The sequence below is a fragment of the Osmerus mordax genome, chromosome 3, assembly GCF_038355195.1.
Source record: "Osmerus mordax isolate fOsmMor3 chromosome 3, fOsmMor3.pri, whole genome shotgun sequence".
NCBI lineage: Eukaryota > Metazoa > Chordata > Actinopteri > Osmeriformes > Osmeridae > Osmerus > Osmerus mordax.
In genome coordinates this window covers 3,366,642-3,383,144 of record NC_090052.1, presented here as the reverse complement: position 1 = coordinate 3,383,144, position 16,503 = coordinate 3,366,642, and the positions used below count along the sequence as shown (strand labels likewise).

At 57.2% G+C, this 16,503-nt stretch overlaps 3 long non-coding RNA genes across 3 annotated transcripts; all 3 read left to right on the top strand.

Annotated features, from left to right (window-relative positions):
• The first annotated feature begins 165 nt into the window (after nucleotides 1-165).
• LOC136941224 (uncharacterized) lies at nucleotides 166-679 on the top strand. The gene is made up of 3 exons (XR_010876460.1): nucleotides 166-252; nucleotides 340-490; nucleotides 600-679. It is a non-coding gene; the product is annotated as an uncharacterized lncRNA (long non-coding RNA).
• Nucleotides 680-8,662: 7,983 nt separating this feature from the next.
• LOC136941162 (uncharacterized) lies at nucleotides 8,663-9,176 on the top strand. Its single transcript, XR_010876448.1, has 3 exons — nucleotides 8,663-8,749; nucleotides 8,837-8,987; nucleotides 9,097-9,176. It is a non-coding gene; the product is annotated as an uncharacterized lncRNA (long non-coding RNA).
• A 6,813-nt stretch (nucleotides 9,177-15,989) lies between these two features.
• On the top strand, nucleotides 15,990-16,503 carry LOC136940901 (uncharacterized). Its single transcript, XR_010876418.1, has 3 exons — nucleotides 15,990-16,076; nucleotides 16,164-16,314; nucleotides 16,424-16,503. It is a non-coding gene; the product is annotated as an uncharacterized lncRNA (long non-coding RNA).

Below are 16,503 nucleotides of genomic sequence, written 5' to 3'. Positions count from 1 at the left end.
TGCTATGACCTTGCGGGTGAAGGGAGGGAAGACTCCTCATTTTCTGGTTGACAATGGTGAGATCAATGATGCATTTCTGTGGATTTCCCGGGAAAACGGCGAGTAGTTTGATCTGAGGATCTGCTTTCTGCAGGTGACGGGACTCTCATTCCCGTGACTCGGATGCCTTCTCAGTGTGGATTCTCTGTGAGAAGGTCACGCAGAGATGTGCTTTTTGTAGCTCCATACCAAGGCTGCCATGTTACTCAACGGGTAATTCATAATGAAGCAATGGAAGACTAGAGACGCCCCTCTTTTTATTTGGTTGCATTTGAGCCAAGTGGTCTACTCTTCCAACAGGGTGGAGATCATGTACTGCATTTAAAGCTGTGGGGGGAATCCATGACAATGTCTTGTCCTCTTGCACCTCCTCGCCCTTCAGTCTCCTGCCTCAGAAACGGCATGGTGTTGAATATGGGTAACATTGCAGCAGATGCACTCTCTGTAAAAGGTACATTTCAGCAGTTGCTCTCGTTTTGAAACAAGCCAATCCGAGTTTGTCTACTGTGTTTCAACAACCGTTTGCCAAGTGACCTGATGGTTAACTCTTTCTCGTTTAGTCTCTAACGTATGGGAGCCCCTGCTGTCATCCAGACAACTTTGTGGATTTTCTGTGGCATCACATTCTAGCAGATTGATGATCAGGGCTCCTTACAAAGAACCCTGCGTCAAGATGGAGGTTTAGTGCCAACTTCTGACCACAAATATGTGTATGGTGTATATTTGGGTCTTCCACTAATGCTTTTGTGTTTACAGGATCAGGTGCATGTTCTTGTCCTGCTGATGAATGGCCAACAGTTTGCAGTATCCTGCCCATCTCCACCTGCTGCTCCGGCAACAACTGATCCCCTGACACCAGACAATCTTCCTTACCCTCGGTTTCCAGGGCTGCCGGGCTCCCCCGGGTCCCCCCAGTATCCAGGGCTGCCGGGCTCCCCCGGGTCCCCCCAGTATCCAGGGCTGCCGGGCTCCCCCGGGTCCCCCCAGTATCCAGGGCTGCCGGGCTCCCCCGGGTCCCCCCAGTATCCAGGGCTGCCGGGCTCCCCCGGGTCCCCCCAATATCCAGGGCTGCCGGGCTCCCCCGGGTCCCCCCAGTATCCAGGGCTGCCGGGCTCCCCCGGGTCCCCCCAGTATCCAGGGCTGCCGGGCTCCCCCGGGTCCCCCCAGTATCCAGGGCAGCCGGGTTCCACCGGGTCCCCCCAGTTCCCAGGCTCACCTCAGTTACCAGGGCTGCCAGGTTTCCCCGAGTATCCAGGGCAGCCGGGTTCCACCGGGACCCCTCAGTTTCCAGGTTACCCCCAGTTCCCAGGGCTGCCGGGTTCCCCCGGGACCCCTCAGTTTCCAGGGCAGCCAGGTTCCCCCGGGTCCCCCCAGTTTCCAGGCTCCCCCCAGTATCCAGGGCTGCCAGGGTCCCCTGAGTCCCCTCAGCTTCCAGGGTCCCTCGAGTATCCAGGGCAGCCTGGTTCCACAGGGTCCCCCCAGTATCCAGGTCTGCCTGGTTCCACAGGGTCCCCCCAGTATCCAGGCCAGCCAGGTTCCCCTGAGTCCCCCCAGTATCCAGGGCAGCCAGGGTCCCCCCAGTATCCAGGGCAGCCAGGGTCCCCCCAGTATCCAGGGCAGCCAGGGTCCCCCCAGTTACCAGGGCTGCCAGGCTCCCCTCAGTATCCAGGGCAGCCAGGTTCCCCTCAGTATCCAGTCCAGCCAGGTTTGCCCGGCTCCCCTCAGTTACCAGGGCTGCCGGGTTCCCCCGAGTCCCCCCAGTTTCCAGGGTCACCCCAGTTTCCCGGGCTGCCAGGTTCCCCTGGGTCCCCTCAGTTACCAGGCTCTCCTCAGTATCCAGGGCTGCCAGATTACCCCGGGTCCCCTCAGTATCCAGGCCAGCCAGGTTCCCCCGGGTCCCCCCAGTTTCCAGGCTCACCTCAGTTACCAGGGCAGCCGGGTTCCCCCGGGACCCCTCAGTTTCCAGGGCAGCCAGGTTCCCCCGGGTCCCCCCAGTTTCCAGGCTCCCCCCAGTATCCAGGGCTGCCAGGGTCCCCTGAGTCCCCTCAGCTTCCAGGGTCCCTCGAGTATCCAGGGCTGCCTGGTTCCACAGGGTCCCCCCAGTATCCAGGCCAGCCAGGTTCCCCTGAGTCCCCCCAGTATCCAGGGCAGCCAGGGTCCCCCCAGTTACCAGGGCTGCCAGGCTCCCCTCAGTATCCAGGGCAGCCAGGTTCCCCTCAGTATCCAGTCCAGCCAGGTTTGCCCGGCTCCCCTCAGTTACCAGGGCTGCCGGGTTCCCCCGAGTCCCCCCAGTTTCCAGGGTCACCCCAGTTTCCCGGGCTGCCAGGTTCCCCTGGGTCCCCTCAGTTACCAGGCTCTCCTCAGTATCCAGGGCTGCCAGATTACCCCGGGTCCCCTCAGTATCCAGGGCTGCCAGGTTACCCCGGGTTCCCTCAGTTACCAGGCCAGCCAGGTTCCCCCGGGTCCCCCCAGTTTCCAGGCTCACCTCAGTTACCAGGGCTGCCGGGTTCCCCCGGGACCCCTCAGTTTCCAGGGCAGCCAGGTTCCCCTGGGTCCCCTCAGTTTCCAGGGTCCCTCGAGTATCCAGGGCAGCCAGGTTCAACAGGGTCCCCCCAATATCCAGGTTTCTCTCAGTTCCCAGGCCAGCCAGGTTCCCCTGAGTCCCCCCAGTTTCCAGGCTCACCTCAGTTACCAGGACTGCCAGGTTCCCCAGGCTCTCCTCAATTTCCAGGGCTGCCAGGTTCCCCAGGGTCCCCCCAATATCCAGGTTTCCCTCAGTTCCCAGGCCAGCCAGGTTCCCCTGAGTCCCCCCAGTTTCCAGGCTCACCTCAGTTACCAGGGCTAACAGGTTCCCCCGGGTCCCCTCAGTTACCAGGACAGCCAGGTTCCCCTGAGTCCCCCCAGTTTCCAGGCTCACCTCAGTTACCAGGGCTGCCAGGTTTCCCTGAGTATCCAGGGCAGCCGGGTTCCCCTGGGTCCCCTCAGTTTCCAGGGTCCCCCCAGTATCCAGGGCAGCCAGGTTCCCCTGGGTCCCCTCAGCTTCCAGGGTCCCCTCAGCTTCCAGGGCAGCCAGGTTCCCCAGGCTCTTCTCAGTTTCCAGGGCTGCCAGGTTCCCTCGGGTCCCCCCAGTATCCAGGGCTTCCAGGCTCCCCTCAGTTTCCAGGACTGCCAGGTTTCCCAGGCTCTCCTCAATTTCCAGGGCTGCCAGGTTCCCCAGGGTCCCCCCAATATCCAGGTCTGCCAGGGTCCCCTCAGTTCCCAGGCCAGCCAGGTTCCTCTGGGTCCCCCCAGTTCCCAAGCCAGCCAGGTTCCCCTGAGTCCCCTCAGTTTCCAGGCTCACCTCAGTTACCAGGGCTGCCAGGGTCCCCTCAGTATCCAGAGCTGCCAGGTTACCCCGGGTTCCCTCAGTTGCCAGGGTCCCCTGAGTCCCCTCAGTTTCCAGGTTCCCCCCAGTCACCAGGACTGCCAGGTTCCCCTGAGTCCCCTCAGGTTCCAGGCTCCCCTCAGTATCCAGGGCTGCCAGGGTTCCCTCAGTTACCAGGCCAGCCAGGGTCCCCCCAGTTTCCAGGGTCCCCCCAGTATCCAGGGCAGCCAGGTTCCCCTGGGTCCCCTCAGTTTCCAGGGTCCCTCGAGTATCCAGGGCAGCCAGGTTCAACAGGGTCCCCCCAATATCCAGGTTTCCCTCAGTTCCCAGGCCAGCCAGGTTCCCCTGAGTCCCCCCAGTTTCCAGGCTCACCTCAGTTACAGGGACTGCCAGGTTCCCCAGGCTCTCCTCAATTTCCAGGGCTGCCAGGTTCCCCAGGGTCCCCCCAATATCCAGGTTTCCCTCAGTTCCCAGGCCAGCCAGGTTCCCCTGAGTCCCCCCAGTTTCCAGGCTCACCTCAGTTACCAGGGCTAACAGGTTCCCCCGGGTCCCCTCAGTTACCAGGACAGCCAGGTTCCCCTGAGTCTCCCCAGTTTCCAGGCTCACCTCAGTTACCAGGGCTGCCAGGTTTCCCCGAGTATCCAGGGCAGCCGGGTTCCCCTGGGTCCCCTCAGTTTCCAGGGTCCCTCGAGTATCCAGGGCAGCCAGGTTCAACAGGGTCCCCCCAATATCCAGGTTTCTCTCAGTTCCCAGGCCAGCCAGGTTCCCCTGAGTCCCCCCAGTTTCCAGGCTCACCTCAGTTACCAGGACTGCCAGGTTCCCCAGGCTCTCCTCAATTTCCAGGGCTGCCAGGTTCCCCAGGGTCCCCCCAATATCCAGGTTTCCCTCAGTTCCCAGGCCAGCCAGGTTCCCCTGAGTCCCCCCAGTTTCCAGGCTCACCTCAGTTACCAGGGCTAACAGGTTCCCCCGGGTCCCCTCAGTTACCAGGACAGCCAGGTTCCCCTGAGTCCCCCCAGTTTCCAGGCTCACCTCAGTTACCAGGGCTGCCAGGTTTCCCTGAGTATCCAGGGCAGCCGGGTTCCCCTGGGTCCCCTCAGTTTCCAGGGTCCCCCCAGTATCCAGGGCAGCCAGGTTCCCCTGGGTCCCCTCAGCTTCCAGGGTCCCCTCAGCTTCCAGGGCAGCCAGGTTCCCCAGGCTCTTCTCAGTTTCCAGGGCTGCCAGGTTCCCTCGGGTCCCCCCAGTATCCAGGGCTTCCAGGCTCCCCTCAGTTTCCAGGACTGCCAGGTTTCCCAGGCTCTCCTCAATTTCCAGGGCTGCCAGGTTCCCCAGGGTCCCCCCAATATCCAGGTCTGCCAGGGTCCCCTCAGTTCCCAGGCCAGCCAGGTTCCTCTGGGTCCCCCCAGTTCCCAAGCCAGCCAGGTTCCCCTGAGTCCCCTCAGTTTCCAGGCTCACCTCAGTTACCAGGGCTGCCAGGGTCCCCTCAGTATCCAGAGCTGCCAGGTTACCCCGGGTTCCCTCAGTTGCCAGGGTCCCCTGAGTCCCCTCAGTTTCCAGGTTCCCCCCAGTCACCAGGACTGCCAGGTTCCCCTGAGTCCCCTCAGGTTCCAGGCTCCCCTCAGTATCCAGGGCTGCCAGGGTTCCCTCAGTTACCAGGCCAGCCAGGGTCCCCCCAGTTTCCAGGGTCCCCCCAGTATCCAGGGCAGCCAGGTTCCCCTGGGTCCCCTCAGTTTCCAGGGTCCCTCGAGTATCCAGGGCAGCCAGGTTCAACAGGGTCCCCCCAATATCCAGGTTTCCCTCAGTTCCCAGGCCAGCCAGGTTCCCCTGAGTCCCCCCAGTTTCCAGGCTCACCTCAGTTACCAGGACTGCCAGGTTCCCCAGGCTCTCCTCAATTTCCAGGGCTGCCAGGTTCCCCAGGGTCCCCCCAATATCCAGGTTTCCCTCAGTTCCCAGGCCAGCCAGGTTCCCCTGAGTCCCCCCAGTTTCCAGGCTCACCTCAGTTACCAGGGCTAACAGGTTCCCCCGGGTCCCCTCAGTTACCAGGACAGCCAGGTTCCCCTGAGTCTCCCCAGTTTCCAGGCTCACCTCAGTTACCAGGGCTGCCAGGTTTCCCCGAGTATCCAGGGCAGCCGGGTTCCCCTGGGTCCCCTCAGTTTCCAGGGTCCCCCCAGTATCCAGGGCAGCCAGGTTCCCCTGGGTCCCCTCAGCTTCCAGGGTCCCCTCAGCTTCCAGGGCAGCCAGGTTCCCCAGGCTCTTCTCAGTTTCCAGGGCTGCCAGGTTCCCTCGGGTCCCCCCAGTATCCAGGGCTTCAAGGGTCCCCTCAGTATTCAGGGCAGCCAGGTTTCCCTGAGTCCCCTCAGTTTCCAGGGTCCCCCCAGTATCCAGGGCAGCCAGGGTCCCCTCAGTATCCAGGGCAGCCAGGTTTCCCTGAGTCCCCACAGTTACCAGGCCAGCCAGGTTCCCCCGGGTCCCCCCAGTATCCAGGGCTGCCAGGTTCCTCCGGGTTCCCTCAGTTACCAGGCCAGCCAGGTTCCCCCGGGTTCCCAGGCCAGCCAGGTTCCCCCAGCTCCCCTCAGTTACCAGGGCTGCCAGGTTTCCCTGGGTCCCCTCAGTATCCAGGGCAGCCAGGGTCCCCCCAGTATCCAGGGCTGCCAGGTTCCCCCGGGTTCCCTCAGTTGCCAGGCCAGCCAGGTTCCCCCGGGTCCCCTCAGTTTCCAGGGTCCCCCCAGTATCCAGGGCTGCCAGGGTCCCCCCCGTATCCAGGGCGGCCAGGTTTCCCCAGACCATTCCCAACCACTGCAAGCCTTTCCAATTCTGACTCGGCAGAGCTGCCTCCATACCCCTGGTTCCCGGGCTTCCCTCTATTACCCAGACCTCTCCCAGCAACTGCCACTACAAGAGCTACGCCAGGGCTTCCTTACCACTCTTTTCCAAGGTCCCCTCAGTACCCCTGGTCCCTGACATCTGCCAACATAGCTGGACCCACTCATCCCCAGAGGCCTCCCTGTGTTAACGCCGCCCACTACAAACGCAAGCCAAAGAGGGTTAAGCAGATGGTCCCTCCAGTGTACAACATCATGTTCCGGGACGATGCTTCCCTTCAGTTGAATGTTACACAGGCTCCAGCAGGGACCCCCAAGTCTTCCACCACTGCTGGTGTCGAGGACCAGAGGAGGATTCCTGGGTTTGGTTCTGCCAGTAGGGGTGCCCTCCCTCCTCCACCTGCTGAGGACTCGTAGCAAGTGACTCTTAACAATTCTTTTGAGTAGTTGTGTAATGTCACTTCTGCACTTTTATAATAAAGAATTCTTAACTTTAAACTGACTGGGTTGGAATCTGTTGCTGTGAACATGAATTTCTGTATGGCATGGTTTGTGATCATTAACTTGTTTGATTTAAATGCTTGAACTTTACCGAGTTGGTTATTTGACATGCAGTTCTGCCCAATGGATTTGTGTACTCTAATATACTTATTCACAAGTCCGTTACTAAGACTTTCACTCTAGACCAAAAGTGCTTGCGTTTGTCTGCCCCTCACAAAGGAAGCAGTGCTCTGAAGTGACTTTCTAGAGGATTATTGGGTTTCAGAGTGCTACTGTATGGCCCAGGCTGACACTTTCTATCCTTCAGCAGCCACGCTGAAACCACAGTTCTGTCAGCGCCTTACTCTGGTTTTGAGAATAATCTAACAAAACATTTGTCACGATTGCAGTGCAGACTTTAAAATGTAGCCTTGCCTTTTCCTCAAACCTTATAGATTCTTATGAACAAGCTACTAAAACCGATAGTCTTTGTTGTAAATATTTGAACGTTTTAAGAATGGACATTTTATTGTGGGTGCCACCGTAGCTCATTAGCTGAGACCTTGATGCAGCGGCCTGAGTTCGAATCCAGCGCCGGTCATTTCTGCATGTCACCCCCCCTACATTTCCTGTCTCAACTGTGTCTAATAAAGGCCAACAATATATCTTAAAACATTCGGCATATTTTATTGTACATGTGGTTTTACAGGCAGGCGCTAGACTGCCTCTGAAACGCCTGACCATTTTAATGCTAGGGAGGAGACACCAGAACCTCCTGAGGGTGCAGGTGGGGACCAGAAGCCAGCCCCCTCCCCTGACTTGGAGCCCCCAGATGAGGACCCACCCAGATCCAACGTGTCGGGCGGAGTCCCAGCTGTCTCTCAGGAGAATGACTGTAAAAAAATAAATAAGAAAGCTGACAAACCAGCTACAGATCCAGCTTTTCAATTCTCTCTCATAGTCTGGATGGTAATTACTTGACATTATTCAAATCAATTATTAATATATTTCACAACATTAATAATATTTCAGAAGCAAACTGTAAGTAACTAAATAATTGGATGTAATAAAATTAATTGGAAAGTAATATTTATATGATTTCCGAGTCAGATTGGCATGAGCTCATCAGCACTAAATTGACTGAAACACATTGCCAATTGGGAGCATCAAAGTGAACCAACCCCTCTACTCTGAACAACCACTGAGAAAGTCACTTCATGACAGTGATCCAATTGCACTTCAGGTGCGTTTGAATGAAGTCTTGCCCACCTCAAATTTACAAATTTGATTGGTCGTCCAATTTGAGCGAGCACCTTAAAGCTGTGTGGAATGTGTATTTGCGTTATGTTGGGTAGGGCCGCGTTGAGAGGTTGTTCAACATGGTGTGGTGTAATTCTCAGTTTTGCTTCTTGGTACTGAGGACGTTGGCCTGTTTTGTAGCAGTTTCCTATGGAAGTATTAGAGATGGGAGCACATTTAGGTTAACAAATGAAGAGACCGATCCGACGGAATTCGAAACCAAATTTAGAAGAGACTTCCTTCGTGACGCAAATGAGCCCAGATCTCCGACTGGCGTCGTAACTGGAAACGGCTCTCTTGCCTTTGATTCAGACGGTCGGGAGTCTAACCAAACAACAGGCATGGCTTGTGAGTATACACGACATCCCTCAAGTTGGCCAACGCGTGTTTAGCGGTTCCTCCAGTATAGTAACTTCCTCCCTACTGTCTTAGCTCGGCACCTGTTGATGAATGCTAAACTAAAACGCATGGGACCTTCGGTGCAGTGCGCTGATGATGCTATGACCTTGCGGGTGAAGGGAGGGAAGACTCCTCATTTTCTGGTTGACAATGGTGAGATCAATGATGCATTTCTGTGGATTTCCCGGGAAAACGGCGAGTAGTTTGATCTGAGGATCTGCTTTCTGCAGGTGACGGGACTCTCATTCCCGTGACTCGGATGCCTTCTCAGTGTGGATTCTCTGTGAGAAGGTCACGCAGAGATGTGCTTTTTGTAGCTCCATACCAAGGCTGCCATGTTACTCAACGGGTAATTCATAATGAAGCAATGGAAGACTAGAGACGCCCCTCTTTTTATTTGGTTGCATTTGAGCCAAGTGGTCTACTCTTCCAACAGGGTGGAGATCATGTACTGCATTTAAAGCTGTGGGGGGAATCCATGACAATGTCTTGTCCTCTTGCACCTCCTCGCCCTTCAGTCTCCTGCCTCAGAAACGGCATGGTGTTGAATATGGGTAACATTGCAGCAGATGCACTCTCTGTAAAAGGTACATTTCAGCAGTTGCTCTCGTTTTGAAACAAGCCAATCCGAGTTTGTCTACTGTGTTTCAACAACCGTTTGCCAAGTGACCTGATGGTTAACTCTTTCTCGTTTAGTCTCTAACGTATGGGAGCCCCTGCTGTCATCCAGACAACTTTGTGGATTTTCTGTGGCATCACATTCTAGCAGATTGATGATCAGGGCTCCTTACAAAGAACCCTGCGTCAAGATGGAGGTTTAGTGCCAACTTCTGACCACAAATATGTGTATGGTGTATATTTGGGTCTTCCACTAATGCTTTTGTGTTTACAGGATCAGGTGCATGTTCTTGTCCTGCTGATGAATGGCCAACAGTTTGCAGTATCCTGCCCATCTCCACCTGCTGCTCCGGCAACAACTGATCCCCTGACACCAGACAATCTTCCTTACCCTCGGTTTCCAGGGCTGCCGGGCTCCCCCGGGTCCCCCCAGTATCCAGGGCTGCCGGGCTCCCCCGGGTCCCCCCAGTATCCAGGGCTGCCGGGCTCCCCCGGGTCCCCCCAGTATCCAGGGCTGCCGGGCTCCCCCGGGTCCCCCCAGTATCCAGGGCTGCCGGGCTCCCCCGGGTCCCCCCAATATCCAGGGCTGCCGGGCTCCCCCGGGTCCCCCCAGTATCCAGGGCTGCCGGGCTCCCCCGGGTCCCCCCAGTATCCAGGGCTGCCGGGCTCCCCCGGGTCCCCCCAGTATCCAGGGCTGCCGGGCTCCCCCGGGTCCCCCCAGTATCCAGGGCAGCCGGGTTCCACCGGGTCCCCCCAGTTCCCAGGCTCACCTCAGTTACCAGGGCTGCCAGGTTTCCCCGAGTATCCAGGGCAGCCGGGTTCCACCGGGACCCCTCAGTTTCCAGGTTACCCCCAGTTCCCAGGGCTGCCGGGTTCCCCCGGGACCCCTCAGTTTCCAGGGCAGCCAGGTTCCCCCGGGTCCCCCCAGTTTCCAGGCTCCCCCCAGTATCCAGGGCTGCCAGGGTCCCCTGAGTCCCCTCAGCTTCCAGGGTCCCTCGAGTATCCAGGGCAGCCTGGTTCCACAGGGTCCCCCCAGTATCCAGGTCTGCCTGGTTCCACAGGGTCCCCCCAGTATCCAGGCCAGCCAGGTTCCCCTGAGTCCCCCCAGTATCCAGGGCAGCCAGGGTCCCCCCAGTATCCAGGGCAGCCAGGGTCCCCCCAGTATCCAGGGCAGCCAGGCTCCCCTCAGTATCCAGGGCAGCCAGGTTCCCCTCAGTATCCAGTCCAGCCAGGTTTGCCCGGCTCCCCTCAGTTACCAGGGCTGCCGGGTTCCCCCGAGTCCCCCCAGTTTCCAGGGTCACCCCAGTTTCCCGGGCTGCCAGGTTCCCCTGGGTCCCCTCAGTTACCAGGCTCTCCTCAGTATCCAGGGCTGCCAGATTACCCCGGGTCCCCTCAGTATCCAGGGCTGCCAGGTTACCCCGGGTTCCCTCAGTTACCAGGCCAGCCAGGTTCCCCCGGGTCCCCCCAGTTTCCAGGCTCACCTCAGTTACCAGGGCTGCCGGGTCCCCCTGGGACCCCTCAGTTTCCAGGGCAGCCAGGTTCCCCCGGGTCCCCCCAGTTTCCAGGCTCCCCCCAGTATCCAGGGCTGCCAGGGTCCCCTGAGTCCCCTCAGCTTCCAGGGTCCCTCGAGTATCCAGGGCAGCCTGGTTCCACAGGGTCCCTCGAGTATCCAGGGCAGCCTGGTTCCACAGGGTCCCCCCAGTATCCAGGTCTGCCTGGTTCCACAGGGTCCCCCCAGTATCCAGGCCAGCCAGGTTCCCCTGAGTCCCCCCAGTATCCAGGGCAGCCAGGGTCCCCCCAGTTACCAGGGCTGCCAGGCTCCCCTCAGTATCCAGGGCAGCCAGGTTCCCCTCAGTATCCAGTCCAGCCAGGTTTGCCCGGCTCCCCTCAGTTACCAGGGCTGCCGGGTTCCCCCGAGTCCCCCCAGTTTCCAGGGTCACCCCAGTTTCCCGGGCTGCCAGGTTGCCCTGGGTCCCCTCAGTTACCAGGCTCTCCTCAGTATCCAGGGCTGCCAGATTACCCCGGGTCCCCTCAGTATCCAGGGCTGCCAGGTTACCCCGGGTTCCCTCAGTTACCAGGCCAGCCAGGTTCCCCAGGGTCCCCCCAATATCCAGGTTTCCCTCAGTTCCCAGGCCAGCCAGGTTCCCCTGAGTCCCCCCAGTTTCCAGGCTCACCTCAGTTACCAGGGCTAACGGGTTCCCCCGGGTCCCCTCAGTTACCAGGACAGCCAGGTTCCCCTGAGTCCCCCCAGTTTCCAGGCTCACCTCAGTTACCAGGGCTGCCAGGTTTCCCTGAGTATCCAGGGCAGCCGGGTTCCCCTGGGTCCCCTCAGTTTCCAGGGTCCCCCCAGTATCCAGGGCAGCCAGGTTCCCCTGGGTCCCCTCAGCTTCCAGGGTCCCCTCAGCTTCCAGGACTGCCAGGTTCCCCAGGCTCTCCTCAATTTCCAGGGCTGCCAGGTTCCCCAGGGTCCCCCCAATATCCAGGTCTGCCAGGGTCCCCTCAGTTCCCAGGCCAGCCAGGTTCCTCTGGGTCCCCCCAGTTCCCAAGCCAGCCAGGTTCCCCTGAGTCCCCTCAGTTTCCAGGCTCACCTCAGTTACCAGGGCTGCCAGGGTCCCCTCAGTATCCAGAGCTGCCAGGTTACCCCGGGTTCCCTCAGTTGCCAGGGTCCCCTGAGTCCCCTCAGTTTCCAGGTTCCCCCCAGTCACCAGGACTGCCAGGTTCCCCTGAGTCCCCTCAGGTTCCAGGCTCCCCTCAGTATCCAGGGCTGCCAGGGTTCCCTCAGTTACCAGGCCAGCCAGGGTCCCCCCAGTTTCCAGGGTCCCCCCAGTATCCAGGGCAGCCAGGTTCCCCTGGGTCCCCTCAGTTTCCAGGGTCCCTCGAGTATCCAGGGCAGCCAGGTTCAACAGGGTCCCCCCAATATCCAGGTTTCCCTCAGTTCCCAGGCCAGCCAGGTTCCCCTGAGTCCCCCCAGTTTCCAGGCTCACCTCAGTTTCCAGGGCTGCCGGGTTCCCCCGGGACCGCTCAGTTTCCAGGGCAGCCAGGTTCCCCTGGGTCCCCTCAGTTTCCAGGGTCCCTCGAGTATCCAGGGCAGCCAGGTTCAACAGGGTCCCCCCAATATCCAGGTTTCTCTCAGTTCCCAGGCCAGCCAGGTTCCCCTGAGTCCCCCCAGTTTCCAGGCTCACCTCAGTTACCAGGACTGCCAGGTTCCCCAGGCTCTCCTCAATTTCCAGGGCTGCCAGGTTCCCCAGGGTCCCCCCAATATCCAGGTTTCCCTCAGTTCCCAGGCCAGCCAGGTTCCCCTGAGTCCCCCCAGTTTCCAGGCTCACCTCAGTTACCAGGGCTGCCAGGGTTCCCTCAGTTACCAGGCCAGCCAGGGTCCCCCCAGTTTCCAGGGTCCCCCCAGTATCCAGGGCAGCCAGGTTCCCCTGGGTCCCCTCAGTTTCCAGGGTCCCTCGAGTATCCAGGGCAGCCAGGTTCAACAGGGTCCCCCCAATATCCAGGTTTCCCTCAGTTCCCAGGCCAGCCAGGTTCCCCTGAGTCCCCCCAGTTTCCAGGCTCACCTCAGTTACCAGGACTGCCAGGTTCCCCAGGCTCTCCTCAATTTCCAGGGCTGCCAGGTTCCCCAGGGTCCCCCCAATATCCAGGTTTCCCTCAGTTCCCAGGCCAGCCAGGTTCCCCTGAGTCCCCCCAGTTTCCAGGCTCACCTCAGTTACCAGGGCTAACAGGTTCCCCCGGGTCCCCTCAGTTACCAGGACAGCCAGGTTCCCCTGAGTCTCCCCAGTTTCCAGGCTCACGTCAGTTACCAGGGCTGCCAGGTTTCCCCGAGTATCCAGGGCAGCCGGGTTCCCCTGGGTCCCCTCAGTTTCCAGGGTCCCCCCAGTATCCAGGGCAGCCAGGTTCCCCTGGGTCCCCTCAGCTTCCAGGGTCCCCTCAGCTTCCAGGGCAGCCAGGTTCCCCAGGCTCTTCTCAGTTTCCAGGGCTGCCAGGTTCCCTCGGGTCCCCCCAGTATCCAGGGCTTCCAGGGTCCCCTCAGTATTCAGGGCAGCCAGGTTTCCCTGAGTCCCCTCAGTTTCCAGTGTCCCCCCAGTATCCAGGGCAGCCAGGGTCCCCTCAGTATCCAGGGCAGCCAGGTTTCCCTGAGTCCCCACAGTTACCAGGCCAGCCAGGTTCCCCCGGGTCCCCCCAGTATCCAGGGCTGCCAGGTTCCTCCGGGTTCCCTCAGTTACCAGGCCAGCCAGGTTCCCCCGGGTTCCCAGGCCAGCCAGGTTCCCCCAGCTCCCCTCAGTTACCAGGGCTGCCAGGTTTCCCTGGGTCCCCTCAGTATCCAGGGCAGCCAGGGTCCCCCCAGTATCCAGGGCTGCCAGGTTCCCCCGGGTTCCCTCAGTTGCCAGGCCAGCCAGGTTCCCCCGGGTCCCCTCAGTTTCCAGGGTCCCCCCAGTATCCAGGGCTGCCAGGGTCCCCCCCGTATCCAGGGCGGCCAGGTTTCCCCAGACCATTCCCAACCACTGCAAGCCTTTCCAATTCTGACTCGGCAGAGCTGCCTCCATACCCCTGGTTCCCGGGCTTCCCTCTATTACCCAGACCTCTCCCAGCAACTGCCACTACAAGAGCTACGCCAGGGCTTCCTTACCACTCTTTTCCAAGGTCCCCTCAGTACCCCTGGTCCCTGACATCTGCCAACATAGCTGGACCCACTCATCCCCAGAGGCCTCCCTGTGTTAACGCCGCCCACTACAAACGCAAGCCAAAGAGGGTTAAGCAGATGGTCCCTCCAGTGTACAACATCATGTTCCGGGACGATGCTTCCCTTCAGTTGAATGTTACACAGGCTCCAGCAGGGACCCCCAAGTCTTCCACCACTGCTGGTGTCGAGGACCAGAGGAGGATTCCTGGGTTTGGTTCTGCCAGTAGGGGTGCCCTCCCTCCTCCACCTGCTGAGGACTCGTAGCAAGTGACTCTTAACAATTCTTTTGAGTAGTTGTGTAATGTCACTTCTGCACTTTTATAATAAAGAATTCTTAACTTTAAACTGACTGGGTTGGAATCTGTTGCTGTGAACATGAATTTCTGTATGGCATGGTTTGTGATCATTAACTTGTTTGATTTAAATGCTTGAACTTTACCGAGTTGGTTATTTGACATGCAGTTCTGCCCAATGGATTTGTGTACTCTAATATACTTATTCACAAGTCCGTTACTAAGACTTTCACTCTAGACCAAAAGTGCTTGCGTTTGTCTGCCCCTCACAAAGGAAGCAGTGCTCTGAAGTGACTTTCTAGAGGATTATTGGGTTTCAGAGTGCTACTGTATGGCCCAGGCTGACACTTTCTATCCTTCAGCAGCCACGCTGAAACCACAGTTCTGTCAGCGCCTTACTCTGGTTTTGAGAATAATCTAACAAAACATTTGTCACGATTGCAGTGCAGACTTTAAAATGTAGCCTTGCCTTTTCCTCAAACCTTATAGATTCTTATGAACAAGCTACTAAAACCGATAGTCTTTGTTGTAAATATTTGAACGTTTTAAGAATGGACATTTTATTGTGGGTGCCACCGTAGCTCATTAGCTGAGACCTTGATGCAGCGGCCTCAGTTCGAATCCAGCGCCGGTCATTTCTGCATGTCACCCCCCCTACATTTCCTGTCTCAACTGTGTCTAATAAAGGCCAACAATATATCTTAAAACATTCGGCATATTTTATTGTACATGTGGTTTTACAGGCAGGCGCTAGACTGCCTCTGAAACGCCTGACCATTTTAATGCTAGGGAGGAGACACCAGAACCTCCTGAGGGTGCAGGTGGGGACCAGAAGCCAGCCCCCTCCCCTGACTTGGAGCCCCCAGATGAGGACCCACCCAGATCCAACGTGTCGGGCGGAGTCCCAGCTGTCTCTCAGGAGAATGACTGTAAAAAAATAAATAAGAAAGCTGACAAACCAGCTACAGATCCAGCTTTTCAATTCTCTCTCATAGTCTGGATGGTAATTACTTGACATTATTCAAATCAATTATTAATATATTTCACAACATTAATAATATTTCAGAAGCAAACTGTAAGTAACTAAATAATTGGATGTAATAAAATTAATTGGAAAGTAATATTTATATGATTTCCGAGTCAGATTGGCATGAGCTCATCAGCACTAAATTGACTGAAACACATTGCCAATTGGGAGCATCAAAGTGAACCAACCCCTCTACTCTGAACAACCACTGAGAAAGTCACTTCATGACAGTGATCCAATTGCACTTCAGGTGCGTTTGAATGAAGTCTTGCCCACCTCAAATTTACAAATTTGATTGGTCGTCCAATTTGAGCGAGCACCTTAAAGCTGTGTGGAATGTGTATTTGCGTTATGTTGGGTAGGGCCGCGTTGAGAGGTTGTTCAACATGGTGTGGTGTAATTCTCAGTTTTGCTTCTTGGTACTGAGGACGTTGGCCTGTTTTGTAGCAGTTTCCTATGGAAGTATTAGAGATGGGAGCACATTTAGGTTAACAAATGAAGAGACCGATCCGACGGAATTCGAAACCAAATTTAGAAGAGACTTCCTTCGTGACGCAAATGAGCCCAGATCTCCGACTGGCGTCGTAACTGGAAACGGCTCTCTTGCCTTTGATTCAGACGGTCGGGAGTCTAACCAAACAACAGGCATGGCTTGTGAGTATACACGACATCCCTCAAGTTGGCCAACGCGTGTTTAGCGGTTCCTCCAGTATAGTAACTTCCTCCCTACTGTCTTAGCTCGGCACCTGTTGATGAATGCTAAACTAAAACGCATGGGACCTTCGGTGCAGTGCGCTGATGATGCTATGACCTTGCGGGTGAAGGGAGGGAAGACTCCTCATTTTCTGGTTGACAATGGTGAGATCAATGATGCATTTCTGTGGATTTCCCGGGAAAACGGCGAGTAGTTTGATCTGAGGATCTGCTTTCTGCAGGTGACGGGACTCTCATTCCCGTGACTCGGATGCCTTCTCAGTGTGGATTCTCTGTGAGAAGGTCACGCAGAGATGTGCTTTTTGTAGCTCCATACCAAGGCTGCCATGTTACTCAACGGGTAATTCATAATGAAGCAATGGAAGACTAGAGACGCCCCTCTTTTTATTTGGTTGCATTTGAGCCAAGTGGTCTACTCTTCCAACAGGGTGGAGATCATGTACTGCATTTAAAGCTGTGGGGGGAATCCATGACAATGTCTTGTCCTCTTGCACCTCCTCGCCCTTCAGTCTCCTGCCTCAGAAACGGCATGGTGTTGAATATGGGTAACATTGCAGCAGATGCACTCTCTGTAAAAGGTACATTTCAGCAGTTGCTCTCGTTTTGAAACAAGCCAATCCGAGTTTGTCTACTGTGTTTCAACAACCGTTTGCCAAGTGACCTGATGGTTAACTCTTTCTCGTTTAGTCTCTAACGTATGGGAGCCCCTGCTGTCATCCAGACAACTTTGTGGATTTTCTGTGGCATCACATTCTAGCAGATTGATG